General features: G+C 35.9%; 1 long non-coding RNA gene across 1 annotated transcript; it reads left to right on the top strand.

The window, feature by feature from the left end:
- The first annotated feature begins 10013 nt into the window (after window positions 1-10013).
- On the top strand, window positions 10014-17488 carry LOC121736447. The gene is made up of 3 exons (XR_006037017.1): window positions 10014-10025; window positions 11224-11231; window positions 17402-17488. It is a non-coding gene; the product is annotated as an uncharacterized LOC121736447 (long non-coding RNA).
- The last annotated feature ends 4896 nt before the right edge of the window (window positions 17489-22384 follow it).

Raw genomic sequence — 22384 nt, forward strand, 5'->3', positions numbered from 1 at the left:
CGGGGCCAGACTGACGTGGTGTGAAGCGTCCATAGATATTATAATATTATAGCTGCTGCTAGCTGTCCCGGTGAACTTCGTGTCACTTTAAAACCTTCCCTGGACTTCTACGAATATTTTAAGACTAAAATTAGCCCAACCCGTTCAGCCGTTTTCGAGTTGTAGCGTTACTAACATAATTGAAAATCCATTTTTATATATTTGACTTTTAAGTATTATCACAAATCTTTTGTATGAGAGTATAGAAAAGTGTTGTTTTTAGACTTTTTCAGGAAATTTTACATTTTTTTTTAGAATTTTTCTCTCCGTAAGAACCATCCTCGTACTTCAAGGAATATTTAAAAAAAAGAATTAGCGAAATCGGTCCAACCGTTCTCCAGTTTTGCGCTTAGCAACACATTCAGCGACTCATTTTTATATTATAGAAGATAGAAGATAATATTACTCCGCTGCCCCCTGTAGACAAGTGGCAAAACGCTAACGCTAACGCTAACGCTAGCGCTACAAAATGTATGGATTTGACATTAGTATTCGCTAGCGAAGCGATGACTTATGTCAAATCGCATACATTTTGTAGCGCTACAAAATGTATGCGATTTGACATAAGTCATCGCTTCGCTAGCGAATACTAATGTCAAATCCATACATTTTGTAGCGCTAGCGCGAGCGTTAGCGTTAGCGTTTTGCCACTTGTCTATAGGCCCAGTACATTTCCATTCATAGAAAAACGTTTAAGAAAGAAGCGAGTTTCTCTGTAAAGTGAACGGTTAACGAAACATTTTGTTTGGAAATTTCTATTTTACGCCCTTTTCTCTACCGAAATTGGATAATTATTGTAATAAGTTTGATGAGAATATTATATGATAAGGTTATACATATTACATTTATGTAAATGTTTATTATAAAAAGTATTAAAAACTTGTCAATGGTGTCAGTAAAAGTTCCGTCAATATGGTTCGTCTTTATGTGCTTGGAAGTTGCAACTGTACTTTTTGGGATTCCGTACCCAAAGAGTAAAAACCCTACTACTAAGACTTCGATGTCTGTTTGTCCGTCTGTTTGTCTCCAGGCTGTATCTCAAAAACCGCTATAGCTAGATTTCTGATTTTTTTACATATTGTGTACCTATATCTGTTGCCGCTATAACAGCAAATACTAGAAACAAAATAATTTTAATATTTAAGGGGGGCTCCCATACAACAAGCGTAATTTTTTTGGCCTTTTTCCTCGTAATCAATAATGGCAATTGAAGACACTTGAAATGTTCACAAAATACTCAGTTGTATTTATATTTTAATAATTGATAATAAAATTTAAATAAAATAAATAATTAATGGAAGCATTAATTATTGTTTGGGATCCCCCCTGAAGAGGGGGATCCCAAACAAAAAACATTTTTTTTGTCTATTTTTGCTCTATACTGGTACGGAACCCTTCGTGCGGTCCGACTCGCATTTGGTCGATTATTTTGTATATGAATACTAGACGTTCCGCGCGGCTTCGCCCGCATAAATTAGGGATTTTACGGAAACCGTACATTTTCCGCAAAAAAATGCCTATTTCCCTTCACTTGGTCTATAACTCTACATCTGTGCCATATAACTTAGAAATTCATCCTGTAGTTCGCGAGAGCTTCAAATAATTTTCCCGGTGTTGCCACATTTTCCTCTGTTTTTTTCGCTTCTATTGGCCTTAGAGTGATAATTCATATCCTATAGCCTTCCTCGATAAATTGTCTATATAACACTGAAATAATTTTTCAAATCGGACCAGTAGTTCCTGAGATTAGCGCGTTTAAACAAACAAACTCTTCCGCTTTATATATTAAACTAGCTGTTGCCCGCGACTTCGTCCGCGGCAATAATATTATAGTAGTATGTCTGCAGGCTGATATATCTCAAGCATCGCGCTAGCTAGAAAGTTGTATGAAAATTACAAAATATCTATGAACAAATATAAAAATTTAAAATATATCCTACTCCTTTATTGAAAGTCAGTTAAAAGGTAGCCTAAGTTACTCCTTATTATATCCGCTATCTGCCAAAAAAAAGTCCCGTGAAAATTGCCCCAGCCGTTTCAGAGATTAGCCGGAACAAACAGACAGACATCCAGACAGACAAAAATTGTAAAAAGTGCTATTTTGGTATATGTACCGTATGTACATTCATATGCATGTAGTAAAAAACGGTTCTTTCAATATTACAAACAGACACTCTAATTTTATTTATATGTATAGATGTACAGATTATAAATTAATATATTAGATAAAAAGTATAAATACAGAGTGTAACAAAACTAAGTAACTATTTTAAAGTTGGTTATGTACATAGGGTGTAAACAAAGTGATAAAATACTTAAGGGTGTGTACCGGCCTATATCGAGTTGCACAAACAACCTTCAGATCTAAATATTAATAGCCGTATTCTATGAAAACATTGGGTTTGAAGTTTATGAAGTTTATTTATAATTATTAGGAAATTTTAAGGGATAAATAAATACGAAATGTCTATCTGTCTGTATGTTACCTCTTCACGCCCAAACCGCTGAACCGATTTTTATAAAATTTGATTATGGATACTTTGAGTCACGGGAAAGGACATAGGATACTTTTATCCCGGATAAATGTACGGTTACCGCGCGATAAATGAGTTTTGGCGCAACGGAGTTGCTTACGTCATCTAGTATTTTATTACTCTCCGAAATAACGTGGGAGAGCCATGCTTGACGTGGGAGAGCCATGCTTGACGTGGGAGAGCCATGCTTCGGTACAAATGGGCTGGCTCGACCGGAGAAATACCACGTCCTCACAGAAAACCGGCGTGAAACAGCGCTTCCGCTGTGTTTCGCCGAGTGAGTGAGTTTACCGGAGGCCCAATCTCCTACCCTTTTCCCTTCCCTACCCTCCCCTATTTCCTTCCGTACCCTCCCCTATTCCCTTCTGTACCCTCCCCTATTCCCTTCCCTACCCTCCCCAGTTACCCCTTAAAAGGCCGGCAACGCACCTGCAGCTCTTCAGATGCTGCAAGTGTCCATGGGCGACGGAAGTTGCTTTCCATCAGGTGACCCGTTAGCTCGTTTGCCCCCTTATTTCATTAAAAAAAAAAATACGCAATAGCCTATAATGTGTGCAATGTGCATGCACCATATTGTGGCGAGAACTTTTTTTATCATATAAAATCCCTAGCCTATGATGATAGGATTTGACCCATTTGGGTAATGATTTTTAATAATATACTAACGATTAAGCTAATAGGAATATTGATTACCCTGGATTTTTGTAATTATCCAGTCGTGTCGGTCGTCTCTCCACTAGGTTACAAAAGTAAAGGAAGAGAAAGAGCTATTGTGTACTGCGCTCACACTTAGGCACTATAATTTGTAAATTACTTCGCTGAAGCTGGCCTGGTGTGCCGGTCAATGGAAAGCTGACTACTATTAAGTGCTCACTAAAAATGTCTTTAAAAGCTGGCTAAAGTGCTAGCGAACTGCTGACAAAATACTGGTCAATGAAACCGGCCACCGTCACCGTAACCAGTAGCTCTATCATGAGTTTAAAGCTATAATTTTTGTCGATACTCGATACCGACTACGTAAATATTCAGTATGGAAAATTTTACAGCGCCTCTAGCGGTCACTTGCGGAACTAAAATCGCCATACTAAATATTCACGTAGTCGGTATCGAGTATCGGTAAATACTATAATAGCTTTAAACTCATGTCTCATGGTAGAGCTACAGGAGACATTAAGGCACTAAGACCCGGTGAGGCCGACTGTACCTCTGCGCGACCGAGTTTGAAAGTGAAGTGGGTTTAGCGTACGCCAGCGGTGCGCAACCATTCGATAATTACTGATTATTTTATATAATGCTCTGCCTGGTGTATTTACATTGCGTGTAATGTAATATGAATGTTATTAGCGAAAAGTTTATGTAAAATATGTATGAATGGATTACTATACTAATTAAGATAGAGAGGAAAGAAGCTAAATAAGAAAGAAGCAAAGAGGCACGAGTGCGATTGTCTGGATCGTATATTCGTATTAAATAATGCCTAGACTGACTGTGTTGAAAAAAAAAACTTGAGATGTGTCAAGGGACACCCGGATGGAACGAAGTTCCAGTTTATTATTTGTTATGTACAAAAAACTTGTTACACACACTGTTCAATGAGAAAGAGAGAGACAGAGAGAGAAACACGCTACCAATAACGCTAATACGCGTTGTAAGCTGTGCACTATTGTGTCGTTACAACTTTTCGGCTTAATTTTTTCTGTCTAGCCCAACGATATCAAAATACGTCTAGCCCCCTTTCGTAACGCGCGATAAGGAACTTCGTTCCAAAAGGAAGATAGGTTTATTTTCAGATTTTGAGTAAATATCGCAAGAACAAAGATGCTTAGTTAATTTCAGAACAAGCGTCACCTTTGCCATTAAATATTACAGATTGACTAAAAATTTAACTTTTTTGTACTTTCAAAAATTAGTTTCTCGAATCTCAGGTTCACGAATTTTTTACAATCACATAAAATATGACTAAAGATTAGGCTTATTCGAAAGTCTTATTAAAGCTTTTCTTGTAGTATACTATTAACTGTGAGAAATAGACAGAATAGCAGAATATTCCTCGAAATTCTAGAATACATTGACAGAGATAGACAAAATACTGCAGAAGTCCGAGAAACGGAAGCTTTTGAAGGCTCTACTTTCGCACCAACGGTTCCATACCCCTACTCCTCGCGTCGTGGAACTCGCGAGTCGCCCGCCGCAGTCCACACCTAACGACGACATGACCCTGTAGTGCGCGAGTGAAGAAAAACACGAAAAAAAAAACGCCCGAAAAAAATTCTCGAAAAAAAAACTAAGGGTTAAACTAATGTGCAGTGATGTTACAGCCCAGGTTACCTGTGTGTGCTAACTGTGCGATGTGGCTCGTCGTGCTATTGGCCATCTCGGTTGCGTGTCAAGGTATGTCAAATTTTTGTCAAAAGGTCAAGCTTTCGTCAGAAAAGTATTCAGCGCTGAGTGCAACATTTTTTATATTTTTTGGAGCCTAAGAACGGTTGGCCTCATATTGTAAGATCACTTAAAAGCTGTCGAAAGCTTTCGCTTTTACTTGACCTAATAATTTATTATTTATAAACCTTTAGTAATTTGCCGTTATTTTAAAATTTTTAGGTACATAACCCATTTTAAGATAAGCTTTTGATAGACCCGTTACGATCTCCTGTAGCTTTTTGGACTTAAAATATTGTTAAACCCTTTTACATTAATTTAAAAAGATCTAAAGCTTATAATAATACTATGTTCGGTTACCGACTTAAATAAGTTTTCTTTATTAACCGACTTTAAAAAACGTGTGCTATTGCTTTCGTATTTTGACACCATAATTATAATTCCACGTCTCAAATTAAGCAAATTAATTTTGGACTGAATTCCTTAACCGCAACTCATAATTACATTAGCTAAGCATGTTGTAAGTTCATATTTTCTTAATCACTTACATAAGCAGGAGGCAACTCTGGTGGAACCTTATATTGAGGAAAAGACTGCCGCTAAAAAGTGTTATAAAAACAAAACCAAAGTCGATAGTAGGAAGGGAAACAAAATGTCAGATGATAATATAAATATGTAGATAAATTTTCAGATAAAATTCAGATTGCTTAGGCAATATTTCAGACTAGATGACGCCCGCAACTCCGTTGCGGCAAAATTTGTTTATCGCGTGGTGATTATATATTTTCTGGGATGAAAAATATGATATTTGTCCCTTCCTGGGACTCAAAGTATCTCCATACTCAGAAAAATCGGTTCAGTGGTTTGGACGTGACGAGGTAACAGACAGACAGACACACTTTCGCATTCATAAAATAAGTATATTAGTATGGATAGGAGAAGTAGAGACAAAAAATTCAGACGGTATAGACAAAGTTACAAAATGACATTTTTTGTCTAATCTCTGTAGAATTTCTGGTAGCTGATAACGATGATGAAGGTCCGGCTTATACCAGTTTCAAGTTTGAACTTCGAATTTTCCAGAATTGTGACGTCACTGCGGTTAACACTATTAAATGCAATCAGGTGGACTTTCGCTATAAAATTAAATTACTATTAATAAAAGCGGAGAAAGTAATAATTATATTGTAAAATCAATAGCCGCAAAGTTTTAAGCTAATCATTTTAAAAGTATGCCTATCTATATAAATATAACAAAATTTTCAAATGTATTAGTCTCGCTAAAACTAAAAACGGCTGAACCGATTTAGCTAATTTTCGTCTTGAAATATTCGTGTAAGTCCTGGAAAAGGTTATATTAGGTACGAAATCCACCTGATCATCTAGTATTTAAATAAACTCAACAACAAATATACGTCTGCAGTTGTTGAGTTTTTTAAATGAAAACTATTGAAGACACTAAGCAACTTTCGTCGTAAACATAAAGTTAATATACCTAGCGGAATAGAGCAACAATCTCGAGCTATCAAACGAAACCGAAATTGGTATACATCTGTGTGAAAAATATGTGTACGCATACACCCACACAAGCATGATTGAACATGAATTCTATGAGATTAAATTGTCAACGTGTGGCACGTGCCGACTGAACGTCAAAAAAGAGTGCTGCTGTCATGTATCACACGTCTCTTTTTACCACGCAGTGTTACTGATAGTGACATCTCTCTTGCTCAGGCCTTTGTTTCTCTATTATAATAGAAATTATAAAAGAAAGTACGTTATATTTTTTTACTGCTCCTATTATTTATTTGAACCTTCATAAGTATTTAATACATGCCTTGGAATGTATAATAAGTATTTATATTATATTATGACGAAGGCTGTATATTACTTACCGCGCTACAAAAGACTTTAACGCGCGCGGACTCTACGAACATTTTTCATATATTTTATAACTCGAGTCTCGAATACGCTAGAATGAATATGTTTTTAATCGAATTCCAAAAAGGAGGAGGTCTGTTCGCTTGTTTTCGGGTATGAATTGAAATATTTTGTAATATTCATCTTAGTTTTGAGTAAAACACAATTTTTTATTTTTGTATGTTTTTTCTAATATCTGAAATGTTGATCAAATAATGATCATTAAACTGTTTTTAGCGTTATATTTAATCTAATTTAACATCCTTTTTCAATATTTAGTAATTTCCTACACCTAGTAATACTTTTCTAAAATAATTAGAAAATTGATCGCTATAAGGATAATTTTATTCCTAATTTACATTCAAAACATATTTAAGGCTTTTAGGGTTATTGAGCTTAGTCCTTGACAATTTTAGGATGTCGTTGCTCCTTAAAATATTATATTTTTTCTGCGTTTTATTTGTAAAAACACGATTTGACAGGTCTATAACCTGAGTATGGTAAGTGCATCGTTTTCAGATAACTTTTTAACGTTAGCATTAAACACATTTTATACAAATATAATAGAAACTTTTCGTATGGTCTAGGACCTAGGTAATAAATATTTTAGAATTGGATATTTCAATGTAAATTTACATTAATAATATGATTGTAGATTGATAAATTAGTTTAATGAAAAGTTTTTAAATTTTAACTGTTTTTATCATACTTTAAAATTGTAATAAAAAAATATATTTTTTTTAGCACAAAAACTTCTTTTAGCACGTGATTTTTTTAAATAAATTATTAAAATGCCGCAATACTATTATTAATTGGGGCAAAATATTAATTTATTTTAAATGTCAAGTGTTATTTATAATTTCTATATATCTATATGTCACATATACTAGTTTATATTAATATGCGACCTAAAATGCATTGTGAGATTCTTAATTTATGTTATTTGACATACATCTTTATAAAATTAAAAAAAAAATAGAATTATAGGAATGATAAATATTCAAGACGCTATTTTATTCAGAAAAATGTAAATAATTTAATCAGGTTTTTATAATTCTCTATCAAAATTCTTAGTGAGACCATTTTTTATCGGAATTAATTTTATTTATTAAAAAAAGGAGTTATATTATTAGTTTCTAAAGAGTAAAGATTAATTGAAACTGTTATAGGGAACGTGCGCAACAGTGGTGGTTTACTTGGCGTGTGGAACCTATAGTTCTGGTACGTTTTCTTGTGGGCTGTGGCTTTTAAAAAGTGTAGCCTACATGTGTCAGAAATCCGAAACGTGTTACTTTATTTACCTACTTGTTATGCGGGTAAAAATAACGTACAAACAATAACTCTTAAAAATGTTAAATTAAGTTTAAAAACAGCCCCCGATTTAAAAATCTAACAAGAGTCAGGGCTCAGAATACAAAATATATAATTACTGATCACATAACTGCTTACTTCTTTCCACGAAATACATAAATGAAGTTTTGTAGCAACGAGCGGGCCGATGATGATGAATTATGTCTAAGAGCACTTTCGATCATGTCAGCTTTCAAACAAAAAACTTGATCAAAATCGCTCAACCCGTTCACAAACACATCAAACTTAATTTTTACACTTTTTGTCGAAGGCTAAAGGTAGCCGGTACGGGACAATTATCGTAACGATTTATCTCCTCGATGTTAAAATCGAACGACAAATTGTACGTGTGTAGCAATATCGCAAACGATTTTACGTTCAAAAGATCGATTGGACGATTTTCTTGACGATCGATCGAAACGACAGATTGCCCCGTGTATGGGCACCTTAAAATTGTTTTTTATACCCTCAAAAATGTTGAGTTTCTTGGAACTATACGTATGATGCTTGACGTCTCCTCATCATCAAACGACCTACTGAATCTGTCCCGCATTTCTCACGAACAATGATAGATAATTACATTCTATCGATACTTCATTGATGTATGAAGCAAAAGAAATGTAACAGAAATAAGTATTTAGTGCTTTATTCAATACGGCTTGATTAGTCTTCGAACAGATGCAATGGGCTCGCAGAAACCCGGCGCTATTTATTTAAAAAGAAAATCAATTGATATTTTAAGCATATGATACCACCTATGTTGATAGTTGCGACGTTTAGGCAGAAAAATGATTATCACACTCGATTAAAAAACCAACATTTTTAGTCTTATTTTATTCTGAAAACTCATAGAAAGAGACACCATAGCCTCACTGAAAGTCGATGTTTATATTCAGCTACGCTTTCTTGGTGACACCAAACGCCTACAATTGATGATACAACTGCTCTTTTTTATCCATTTGATTGCCAAAGTTCTAGTGCAATATAAATAACTAGATGATTCACTTATCGCACAGGAACCGTACAGATTTCCGGGATAAAAATCCTATGCCCTCTCCCGGGGTACAAAGTATCTCCGTACAAAATTCCAGAAAAATCGATTCAGCGGTTTGGGCGTGAATAAGTAACAGACAGACAGACATACACACATTTCCATTTATAGTATTAATAGTTGAAGTCACGAATTTCATACAAATTACACTTTATATTATTAAGTTTTGTGTTTTTTTTTTTTTTTCACTGTTCACTTCACTGAACCATAGAGCGTCCGAATAAACCTAATGTAGCAAAACAATGCAGTATCACAACTATAAAACAAGTCTCTATGTTGAGAGATTGTTGTATGCTCTCAGAGGTAGTGAGGAGTTACATAACTGCATTACACGTTGACCGCTCACCGTTGCAACATTAACCTTTCATATCGAACTAACATTTAAATAAGTAGCCTTTAGTTCACAGTTAAAGATCGTTTTAATAAGGAAAAGATGTAATATACGAACTATATTGTATTAGAAGATTTTAAAATAGTCTTTTTCATGTCGCCGTCTTAATTTTTAACAACTATTTGCTTAATAATGTACAGGCCTAAAGCTGGATTGTATATATGTATTTGTATTTGATTGTATACGTACTGTCATTTACATACATTTGTTTGTCATCTCGCGGTACAGCCAAACCGCTCGTTCAGGTGGACTGTTGTCCTGTAGTCTATTTTACCCTTATTAAAATCACTTACTCGTTTTAAAAGACCATTTTAAAAATACAGTTTTGGCGTAGGTAAGGCCTCGATCATTATTACTCCCAGTTCGACGTTCAAACAAACTACTTATTAAAATGTATAATCCACTAATTGGTGAATCTGCATTTGCTTTCGTGTTGTCGATTTGTGTTACACACTAAACGGCGAGAACTAGATTACTTAATCGCAATAAACTATGCGTTGGACACGCAAAACTTCGGAACATATCAAATCCCCTTCCTTGTGAAACGAATCCATATTATCATAGGTGGGTATATGTCTGTTTCCTATTCCACACGGTGCTGTAATCATCTGCATGCGTAGCATGGTCACCATAGAAAAGGTTTCTTTCTACGGAAGAATAGACAAGGTGACAGTTAGACAATGAAAATCCGCCGTTTTGTCGATAAAATCTGTCAGTATGTCGATTCTGTCCCGTTTCTACTGTTCTGTAGATCTGTGGAATGGTGACATTTTGAGTCCTGGTGGGCAAGAACATAGAAAAACGTAGGTACAGTTACGTTACGTTAAGTATACACAAATTTTATTAGTATACATTTTTTTTGGTATTCCACTAACATTCGTATTTAATACTAGTTGCTCAGCGTAGATAGATGAGTAGGGCTGACCCTACTCATCTATCTACGCGTTTTTTGCCGAATTCTTCTGAAACGGCTGGACTGATTATGCTGAAATTTTTAATCGGCGATTTGCCGGGCAAGCTAGCAGCTGTCCGTTATATATGGGATTTCCAAACTTATTTTGTCTACTGCCCACTTTGAGAAAAAATTATGATTTAGCACCCCCATTGTTTTAATTTAAAATAAATCACCCCCCAAGCCTCTGCACAAAGCCCCCATTTTTTTCTGGATCCCACAGCGCCCCCCTTTAGACGTTCAGCGCCCACTAGGGGCGTTATCGCCCACTTTGGGAAAGACTGCTTTATAGATTTCGAAAATTTCATTCGTAATCAAATATTACCGCAATATGTTTAGTGGTTTGAGCTGCTGTCAGCTCCATAGGTCGGTGAGTAACCTGACGAGTCGTCATTGGGCAGGTCACGACTTATGAAAGTGAAATCTTCAACTGTTACTTGTTCTGTATTTGAATATAGCAAGGTTGCTGATATTCTGTACTGATGCCCTGGGCCTCTATCATGAGCTCTTAAATCCATTCTTTTTACGTCCTTATCTGACTGTATAAGGACGTAAAGTGAATGGATAGTAATATTAAACATCTATACTTACTTTATATTATATGCAGACATTATGGTAAAAACAATTTTAAAAGTCGTCTTTTCGCCCACATCCTTTTTAATCTCTTTTGTAGAATTTGTATACATACATAACATATTATAGTTATAAAAAGTTTTGGCCTAGTCTTTCAAAACACTTTCCTATCGTATTGGACAAAGAATACCATGGGCGTACCGAGAGGCTCAGGGGGGATTTGCCATTTGTTTGCAATACAATATTTTTACAACAAAAAATTATGAATTTTTTATTCTTTATAAACACCTAGCTTATAAAAAATCTGATTTCCCCCCCCCCCTGTCCCAGAACCTGGGTAATTTGCCCCCACCCCTGGCCGAGAACCTGGGTAATTTGCCCCCCCCCCTGGCCCAGAACCTGGGTACGCCCATGAAGACATGAAGACTACACTTTATGACTAAAACGCGCACGTTGTTGTGATTCTTGTGATAAAAGATACATAATATTATGTATATCAGTCCTTTTCAAATTGTATTTTAAATAAGTTGTTTTTTCTTGAATTTCTTGGACTAAGGTTGTTATTACCCACTTCCCATATTTCAAAAACAAATTATCTCAATGACTTAGTATGTTTTTGCCCTGTACGTATTTGGCAGACTTAAGAGACGGCAATATACTCCCAGTATGTATTACCAGGTGAAAAAAAATGAAAATCGGACATTTTTTTTCCCAGACCCCTTCTAACAAAAAGTTGTAGTAGACTTGACATGCGAATTTATTAGCCCATTTTTGCACCACCACATCGCGAAGATATTACATGCATTCGGTGTAAACTTACCCTTAAAGACCTCATAGAGAGTCCTAAAAACTCTGAACAGACTGTAGATCAAATTGATCGGCTATGTAAACTAATATATAATCAAAAATGTAACTAAATGAGCACGCGCTTCAAGGCGAACTAGTAACATTCACTTGACTTTCCAGATGATGCGGATTCCGTATGTGGGGTGACCATACATACATAGTGTATGTATGTGGGGTGACCATACATACATAGTGTATGTAGGTGTGCCCTATAGTAAACTAGCTGACCCGGCAAATGTTGTTTTGCCATATTAGTCCGGGTTTGAAGAAACAACAAATCTGTCCACAAACAGCGGCGCTATCATAGAATATAAAAAATAAAATTAATAAAAATATTTTAAGCTGCATAATATAGAATGCTCCTCCTCTTTTTTTGGAAGTCGGTTAGGTTGTAGCCAAACACCGCGATACAAAAAGGTTGTTACCTTTTATACATTAAATGTAAAACATAGACATTAGACATAAATTCTATGTTACATTTCTTAATCCTTTATATTGCTAAGTACTCACATACGGTTTTACTCGATAGTTTTACTCCAAATCGAGCAAAAACCACAGTGTGGACGGCAAACTCATAGCTCGAAGGCTCGCATCGAGCCGGCTCGATGTTTCCTTCGAACTTACTCGACGCGAGCCGTCGAGTTTAACTCAAGCGTGTGGATGTAACTTTGAACAGACATCTTTTGGCTCGAACAGTTCGGTGAATACTGAACGGCGAGCTTACTCGATAGAGTAATGCTGAATATGTGGACAAAAGCCCAAGCCGCGGGTTTTGCTCGACGTGATTGCTCGATCGAGTAAAACCGTATGTGAGCACTTAGCATATTAGAGCTATTCGTTTATCCGTGTCTGGGGTACACTGGGGTCTTTTTGCATTAAGCTTGCAGAGAATCATTATTGCAAAGTTTTTACAGTATAAAAATATATTACTACTAATATATTACTACATACAAATCTTACGTTCCTACTAAGCTAGCAAATATTTATTGATAAAACAGAAAAAAACTCACTTACTCACTCGCAATATCAGCTATGCGACTTTATTCTTTATTTGCAATGAACCACACATTATTAAAATGTGGGACAGTAGGGTGACCATTTCACGGACAAATATGGACAGTCCTGGCCGGACACGTACTTGAGGTGTGGTGTAAGTGACAGCGGACGACTTACCTACAAAGAAAAATTTTGTATTAGATTTGATCCATACTAAATACTTACCTATAAGTGTACTAATACTTTAAAATATGCGAAAGTCTGTCTGTCTATCAGTATGTTTGTTTGTAGGTCTGTTTGTCTATCTCTCCACCTGTTTTTAACTTTTCACGCATTAACCGCTGAACCGATTTTAATGGAACGGAGTTGGTTGGCGTGGTACAATTATTATTAAGTAGCCAGTACACAATGGCCCACGATGGCCCACTGCAGGCCACACTATTGTGTGCCAAGCCTGGCCATCGTCCGCCATCATACACTATTACCCCATGTACAGAAATGGCCATGGCTTATAGTGGGCCAGCATGGGCCATTGTGAAGAGGCACCTCTACATTCAGAGACAACTACATCTCGTCAAATATGAAAACGTCTCTTGAAATCCAATAAAAAAGGCCCCTAACATACCTAGGAACCAATTTAATATATTTGTTACCAAATATAAACATTAACGTTAACGTTAAACAATTTACACATTCGTGACTAGCGTAATATTAATTAACTAGCAATTAAAGTTGATCATTGACCAACTGTAATTAGGTAGTAAATAATTTTAACAAGAAGCCAATATAACTATTTGTTAATACTCGTAAGCAAATTGATATAAAATATTCCTAAATATAAGGTACGGAAAAGTACCCAAAGTCAGATAAATAATATTTTCTAACATTTCAAAATTTCAAGCCCGTATGTACCTGATTATCTTTGTTACTATTTCTATTATTACTAAAAATTATCATACTTTATTTTTTAATTACAAATTAAATATCCCTTTCTTAAACTAGATTAACTTTTTGCCCATAAACCTAGACTAAGAGCCTACTTCGCCATCCTGCATCGTAAACGCGCGGTGCGGTCAAACCTGCCCCTCAGTAGGTCAGAGATGTGACACTGGCATAGTAATGTGCTTTCTCTAAACGACAGTTAACGATATGATGGATATATGTGAAAACACAATCAAACTTTCATTGTCATATTAGAAACTAAAAGGTGTTTTTCTGTTTGTGAATAACTAGATTTTCTACTTCATTTACATTAATACATTAAACTGACAATAATTATAAGCAACTTAATAATGTTAAACAATAAGTTAAATGCTCTAGGTCCGTACTCCTTTAATTTATATATATAAAACTCAAAGGTGACTGACTGAAATTTTGCATGCAGGTAGATGTTATGACGTACGCATCCGCTAAGAAAGGATTTTCATAAATTCTAGCCCCAAGGCCCCAAGGGGTTACAATAGGGGATAAAAGTTTGTATATAATAATACTTCTTAACGCGAGCGAAGCCGCGGGCAAAAGCCCGTTGAATATAAACCGTAACTACTTGACCAATTTTTATAAAATTGTGCCCAGACCTTTGGTATTTGGGAGGTACATAAGGCATACATTTTGTTAAGGCAGAATTCCCTCTTACACGCACGAAGTCCAACGACTCAGAGGTTGCGCACTACTACCTAATGTTTAAAAATAAACAATAAACTATGAAGCCGCGCCCTGTTAAACATTACCAAGTAATGACGACACAAAATCAAGCCCATCTAGGGGTCATCTCTCCCTACTTTCGAATCGTGATCCCGAGGAGCGCCGGTTACGTAAACCGCCGATCAAATTTGATCGTGATCAGTCAATCAACATCGTGAGTTTCGTAATTTCGGTTGAAAGTTCTAGATCAATGCTACTTTTCTAATGCTAGATGTAGTAATTAATAACACTTTAAATTTACATTAACTTTAATAACACAAGTTTAACTTAGAATGGGATAAAACGTGACGTAAACATTATTGTCTATTATTATGTGTGTTAAATAAATAATTTGAATTTGTTTTTATGAAAAGAATTATGAGTAGTATGAGTATGTATTAACTATACTTTCTTAAACTTTACCTATTCAATTTTTTGATGAAAAAACAAAAAGAAAAATCTACCATTAAATTGTTACAACGCTAATATTATGAAGGTTTGTGAGTGTATACATATTTTGTCCTTACGTAAAAACTACCGATTTTTTCATCACATTTTAGTCTCTTCAGATTACCACATCGGATACTTTTTGTATTAATTAATAACAATTAAGACAATTTGGAAATATGTGTTATTAAATAACTAAGCAACAGTTAAACAAATATTTTGTAATCTGTGGTTAAACCTAATCGAAGTTTAAAATTAACTAAGACCAGGTAACGAGTATATTATGTAAAATATTTATTTTAATCTAGAGTTTTGTGGGCCAAGTCGTTTTCATTACTTCATTTGCATTTCCTGTGTTGTAAATATTTTGAATTAATTATATTAATAATAACCTACATACTCTAACCCAGTTGTGGAGTTTTTGAAATCGTGTTCTATTTGAACAAGAAAACCATATTAATATTATAAATGTATAGTGTATCTGTCTATCTGTTACCTCTTCACGCCCAAACCGCTGAACCGATTTTGCTGAAATTTTGTGTGGAGATACTTTGAGTCTCGGGAAAGGATATCGAACACTTTTTATCCCAAAAAATCTGTAGTTCTCGCGCGATAAACGAATTCTGTCACAAGGGAGTTGCAGGCGTCATCTAGTTTACGTTACTTCATCTCTACGCAGATATTTATACAAATTATACATTAAACCATGAAGTTAATATACGTAGCGGAATAGAGAAACAAAGGCCTGAGCAAGAGAGATGTCACTATCAGTAACACTGCGTGGTAAAAAGAGACGTGTGATACATGACAGCAGCAATCTTTTTTGACGTCCAGTCGGCACGTGCCGCACGTTGACAATTTAATCTCATAGAATTCATGTTCAATCATGCTTGTGTAAGTCTATACGTACACATATTTTTCACACAGATGAAAACCAATTTTGGTTTCGTTTGACAGCTCGAGATTGTTGCTCTATTCCGCTAGGTATATTAACTTTTTGCATTAAACACACAATAGTCCTCAGGATTATACAACTTTCGCCTGTCAAAGTCTTCAGCCAAGGTTGTATTTATCAAAATATTTCAACTAACAACCACTTTCTCGCGCGAGAGGTCAAACCGACGGACTTTCTAATTTTTTATAATTTGATATCGGTAATCAATTCTTTCTCGTAGATTGGTTTGTACTGAAAATAAGTTTTGAATGAAGAATTTTGGTACATGTAAAATGACAAACGCCTATCATAGTAGGACCAGCCCCCGTAGACAAGTGGCAAAACGCTAACGCTAACGCTAACGCTAGCGCTACAAAATGTATGGATTTGACATTAGTATTCGCTAGCGAAGCGATGACTTATGTCAAATCGCATACATTTTGTAGCGTTAACTTTAGCGCTTTGCCACTTGTCTACAGGCCCTGCTTGTAGCAAAAAAGTAGTTAAGAGTCAAAAAGCAAATATTATAATAATTTATGTTGTTTATCTGATTTTTGTAGTGTTTGGCTTTATTGTTTTAAAAGTAGAGAAGATTTATGTGTTGTTTCTATGGGGTATAGGGATCTAATTCATTTTAATCTAAAAGTAAGTTGCACATACATATTATTTACATGCAAATATGACAATAAAAAAAGACGACACAACTGGTACTGTTTATTTCGAACAGAATTTTAAACTTTTCCAAATTGATATGATATGTAACAGCATATTTTTCATTTAATTGCATTATAGCCTTATAGCCTCCTTGATTTTTCTTGAGATTCAAATCAAAATGTTTTGACTTTTATAAAATTATTATTAATAAAATATTTTCTAATACAATTTTAAAGACAATTTTATTACAATTAACACTCAAGGCCGCGTCAACGTTCGTACTCATACAATTAAATAATAATTAATTCATAAAACCGGAACAGTTCCTTGAATTAAACTACATTATTGGTCGCATGGTTAAATTTTTAAACCTTGAAATAGTGCCTCTTACTACCTGATAACATTGCGCGTGGCCGTGACACCGGAATACCATTTAATCCCACGGGAACCAGCAATAATGCTGCATTACACATTGCTACGTGACGCGGTAATGTAGTTGTGAATAATTTTAAAAACTGAGCTCTGTTTATTACAGAGGAAGATATACATAATAAAATATCATAATACATTGGATTGACATATTTGCCGCGTTGTTGAGCTCCGAATTGCTCTTTTGAATATGCAGAGAAGTCTCTCACTGCTGACCTTTAAGGCGCCATCCCACCGCGGCGCACGCTGTGCACGGCCACGCGCACGCGTGGACGTGCACGGATTTATTTCTTTGACTACGTGGGTCAACGTTTCCACTGTCTATGTACACGCTTCCGTGTATCCCGTGCATACAGGTCAGTTAACAAGAGCTGGCACGATCAACACATTTAAACATTGCGCTTGTAAAGTGTCTGTGAATAAGCGCGTGGCGTGATGTCGTACTACATACGCATCATAAAAAGTCTGTCCATCTCTCTCGCGCGCGGTCTATCTTATGAGCGTGAAGGGGACCGTTATTGTTTTTCTTATACTACTGTTTATAAATATAGCGTGATGTTACAAGTCGGTAACGTGTGATCGGCGCGCGGCCAGGGTTCGGAACCGTACGATAGTTATCGTACACATACGATAATTTTGTGCTTACGTACGATGTACGATAGCATATTATTATCGTACGCATATTATACGATAAATTTTATCATGATGCAAACATATTATATTTTTAAACATACTGTATAGTGAAATTGCATAAATGTGAGCACTGTGAACGAGCCAGCTTTAGTTAACTGATCTATAGCATGCGTAGCGTGGCCAGCGTTGAGCTACGTGTGCAATGTGCATCATACTCGAGCAAGCTACGTGACTCAATTCGTGCGTAGCGTGTCCGTGGGTTGCAGTGGAAACAGTCACATATATTTTCTTACAAAGCGAAGCTTGACGCACGTGCGTAGCCTCTCCGTGCGCCGCGGTGGAATGGAGCCCTTAGGCTAGCCGCATACACAGGTTTTTGTATTAGATTTCCGAATCTGGAAATCCAAAATATGCATGTAATCAGTAGAAAATACATTAACTGACGTACACGTTCCCTTTTTTTCGAACGGAACGTATTTCGCATATACGTTTCAAGTGCAAGCCACCGCGATCGCGAGTGAAAATAACGAATCTGTCTTTCTGACTGTCTGTCTTTGCTGAAATTTGGTATAAAGATACTTTTGAGTCCCGGGAAAGGACATAGAAGACTTTTCATCCCAAAAAGGTGGGTTATACGTGGGAGAGCCATGCTTCGGCACGAATGGGCCGGCTCGACCGGAGAAATACCACGTTCTCACAGAAAACCGGCGTGAAACAGCGCTCGCGCTGTGTTTCGCCGAGTGAGTGAGTTTACCGGAGGCCCAATCCCCTACCCTATTCCCTTCGCTACCCTCCCCTATTGTCCTATTCCCTCTTAAAAGGCCGGCAACGCACCTGCAGCACTTCTGATGCTGCGAGTGTCCATGGGCGACGGAAGTTGCTTTCCATCAGGTGACCCGTTTGCTCGTTTGCACCCTTATTTAAAAAAAAAAAAGGTTCCCGCGCGATATACGAATTTTGGCGCAACGGAGTTGCGGGCATCATCTAGTTTATAATATAAATTTCTTTAAGTATAATATTAGCTATATCTAAAATTCATTCAATAGAGTACCAATACAAATAAAATATAGGTTGGTATGACCGTTAGATATTATGATTGTGTTTTCTCGAACAAAACGTATTGTCCGTCTATCCGTCTGATATGATAGGCGCGTAATGAGCTATGATACAACACGCTTTCTAATGCTATTAGTTCATCATCATCAGCTCTTTAGTCCAAAGTTATTTTATCTGAGAGGACAGGAAAAGTATGTAAAGATGACAACCGTGCACGATATAATAATCTCGGAATCGGCTCCAACGATTTTCATGAAATTTAGCATATAGGGGGTTTCGGGGGCGATAAATCGATCTAGCTAGTAATCATTTTTAGAAAATGTCATTTTCATCGAATACCGAGCAAAGCTCGGTCAAATAGCTAGTATATAATAATGTGTGTGTGTAAGTGACCTTAGTATCATATTTCTTCTAATATAAACCTTCCCTGGACTTCCAAGTTCCACGTATATTTCAAGACTAAAATTATCGAAAAATGTTTAGCCGTTCTCGAGTTTTAGCGAGACTAACAAAATTTAAAATCATCGTTATTTATAAGGAAGATTATGTATTATGTACCTATATGCATAAGATACGTTTTTATGGCAAAACAGCGTTTGTCGGGTCGACGACAAATGCTGCGAATATTTTCAATAATTTAGTAGCCTATTCAATGCAAACACGATTAAGATCCTTAACATCCACTCTTATTATCTAAATTATTTTATAATGACAAGTCAATTGTCTCAAAAAAGTGCCCCACATATCGGCAGATCACTTTCCATCAGGTGTCGCTCGGATAACAAAGAGTTGCGCAACACGGAAGAGATCCATTCATGCAATATCGTGAAGGGGTGGGGCTATGTTTGTTGATAATACTAGTTACTAAGAGATCTTGTATATTAGGAATTTACTTCGTAAAAGCCGAGCTTTGTGAGGGCTCGCGTCGTCACACCAAGACGGACTGACAGACATATAAATAAAAATTACTATGTTAGCACAAATCAAGAGGCGTGATAGTTTTTCCGTAAAGTGTACAACAAATGTGATCAGGTTTTGTGGTGGGATTAACTTTTTTATATCTTCCACAAATTTTATTTGGCCAAATTAATTGAAGGATTGAAAATGTATATTGTATGGAGATTATGGCAAAATCTTGATTAAATGAAAGTGAAGTGAATAATTTGATTCAATGATAAGATATTGTAATAGTACTTTAATTTCTAAGTAGATAAGAGTATAAAAGAGAACTCTGTTTTTCTTTACTCTTATAAACGGGTAGGACGCCTGACCTACACTATTAACGAAGGATAATTTCATTTAGTTATTTTTTTTATTGTAACTTTATGTTTAAAACGTAAGAGAGCCATACTTCGGCACGAATGGGCCGGCTCGATGGGAGAAATACCACGTTCTCACAGAAAACCGGCGTGAAACAGCGCTTGCGCTGTGTTTCGCCGAGTGAGTAAGTTTGCCGGAGGCCCAATCCCCTACTCTATTCCCTTCCTTACCCTCCCCTATGCCCTTCCCTTCCCTTCCTTACCCTCCCCTATTACCCTATTCTCTCTTAAAAGGCCGGCAACGCACCTGTAGCTCTTCTGATGCTGCGAGTGTCCATGGGCGACGGAAGTTGCTTTTCCATCAGGTGACCCGTTTGCTCATTTGCCCCCTTATTTCATAAAAAAGAACTTGCTTCGTGCGCGTTTAAATCTTTTTCCGTACAAATAAAATCTGACCTATCATAAGTCATAATAACGTTAAAATTTAGTAACATATTTTTGTCATAGTCGCATCGTCATTAAAGCTCTCTTCGTATATTTGGTCGTAATATGTTTAGTGCTTTAAACTGTGCAATCGATTGCAAAGTGCATCAACGACTTTCGACATCTATAGCTCTGTTTAAGCTCTAAGCTAGCACTTTCACGTCTATCTATACCATCAATGGATATAGGCTACGTTTGTTCTCACAGCTGAGTTTACGTGTTAGTATGTGTCCTCTTACTCATGAACTAAAAGGCCTGATTTTGATAATGATTTGATTTTAATCAAGTTGTTACTCAGACGTTACTTAAAGAGGACATAAAAACTACTTAGAAAAAGATTTAAACACCTGTTGAACAGTTGATTAGAGAAAAACTCAGTACAAAATGGTCTCAAAACAACTGTTCAACAGATGTTTAGTTTTTTGTGGTTACTTTTAGATCCTTTATTTTATTTAACAATTTATTGTGCACAAGAAACAATTACAATAAGACAATATACACAGTAAAACGACACAAAGGATCTGCTTATTTCTAATAGAAATCTCTTCCAGCAGCCCTACGGAGAGAGATAGGATTAAGACAGCAGATAGAACGTGCACTATTATTATGAATATATATAATATATATTATATCAACACAATACTCGTACTAGTTAAACAGATAAAAAATCCTTTAGTATATATAATGTTGTAAAAATTACGTTAGTTGGACAATCATAATAAAATACAGGACTGTCAATAAATCTATAATTAATCTTTGAATAATTTTGCTTAAAATGTTTACTTTACAATCTTTCGTCTTGTGTATTAAAAATATTATAGTTTTTTTTAGATTTTCATAATTAAAGAAAAAATATGCAGTTGATAAATGAAGTTAATCAGGATGAGCGAAGCGAGCTCTACTATATTATCCTTTAACGTTGTTAGTGGCGGCCGAAAAGGAAGATATTTCGACCGAGCGAGATAGCATGCTCGGTCAGGCCGAAGCCCACTATCGTCAATTCAGACGTTGTATATATCTTGCCGTTCTCCGAAACTTCGATAGCGCGATGCAGGAATGTTAGGCGAATTGTGGGTACCGCCACAATCCTATAACGTAAGCACGTTTGTGGTACACTACGGAAAAACTATCACGCTTATTGATTAGTGCTTTAACACAGTAATTTTTATTTATATGTAGATGTGTTATCATTGGTCAGTCAAGATTTGGTTACTATTAAAATATAAAAAAAAACTGCCTTAAAGATTATTACCATGCAGAAAAACTCACAAAGCTCGGCTTTTAGCTAGTAATAATAAAATAGTAGTTTAGCCGCTACGTGACTATATACATACATATTATAAAGACTGCCAAAATCATCGCTCTTCCATTCGTCTTCACAAAATAATGAGCTTGTTAACCTCGGGTCAGATCTTACTCTTCTTATCGTAGAAGTTAATAACAAAAAAACCCTTAAGGTCGTCTCGAATTGTAGAGAAAGTTGTTGGTGCGACGACTTTTGTAAAATGATAATGATCGTTCAAAATATCTTGTTTAAATTTTGTACAATTTGAGAAAAAAATGTTTATATTTCGTCCATGTATGTATCTTGGCATTAAAGAGGCTTCTGAAACGTTAGAGAATTCTTTTTATTTTAAATATTAATCTTGGAATCTGGATATACACAGGACAGAACATACAGGACAGGACATACACAGACAGGATTTAGCAGTTTCAGTATAGTACGGACAAACATACACAAATTTCAAATAAAAGTATGTCTTGCATATTATAAT

Source organism: Aricia agestis, chromosome 19, assembly GCF_905147365.1.
Source record: "Aricia agestis chromosome 19, ilAriAges1.1, whole genome shotgun sequence".
NCBI classification, from domain to species: Eukaryota; Metazoa; Arthropoda; class Insecta; order Lepidoptera; family Lycaenidae; genus Aricia; species Aricia agestis.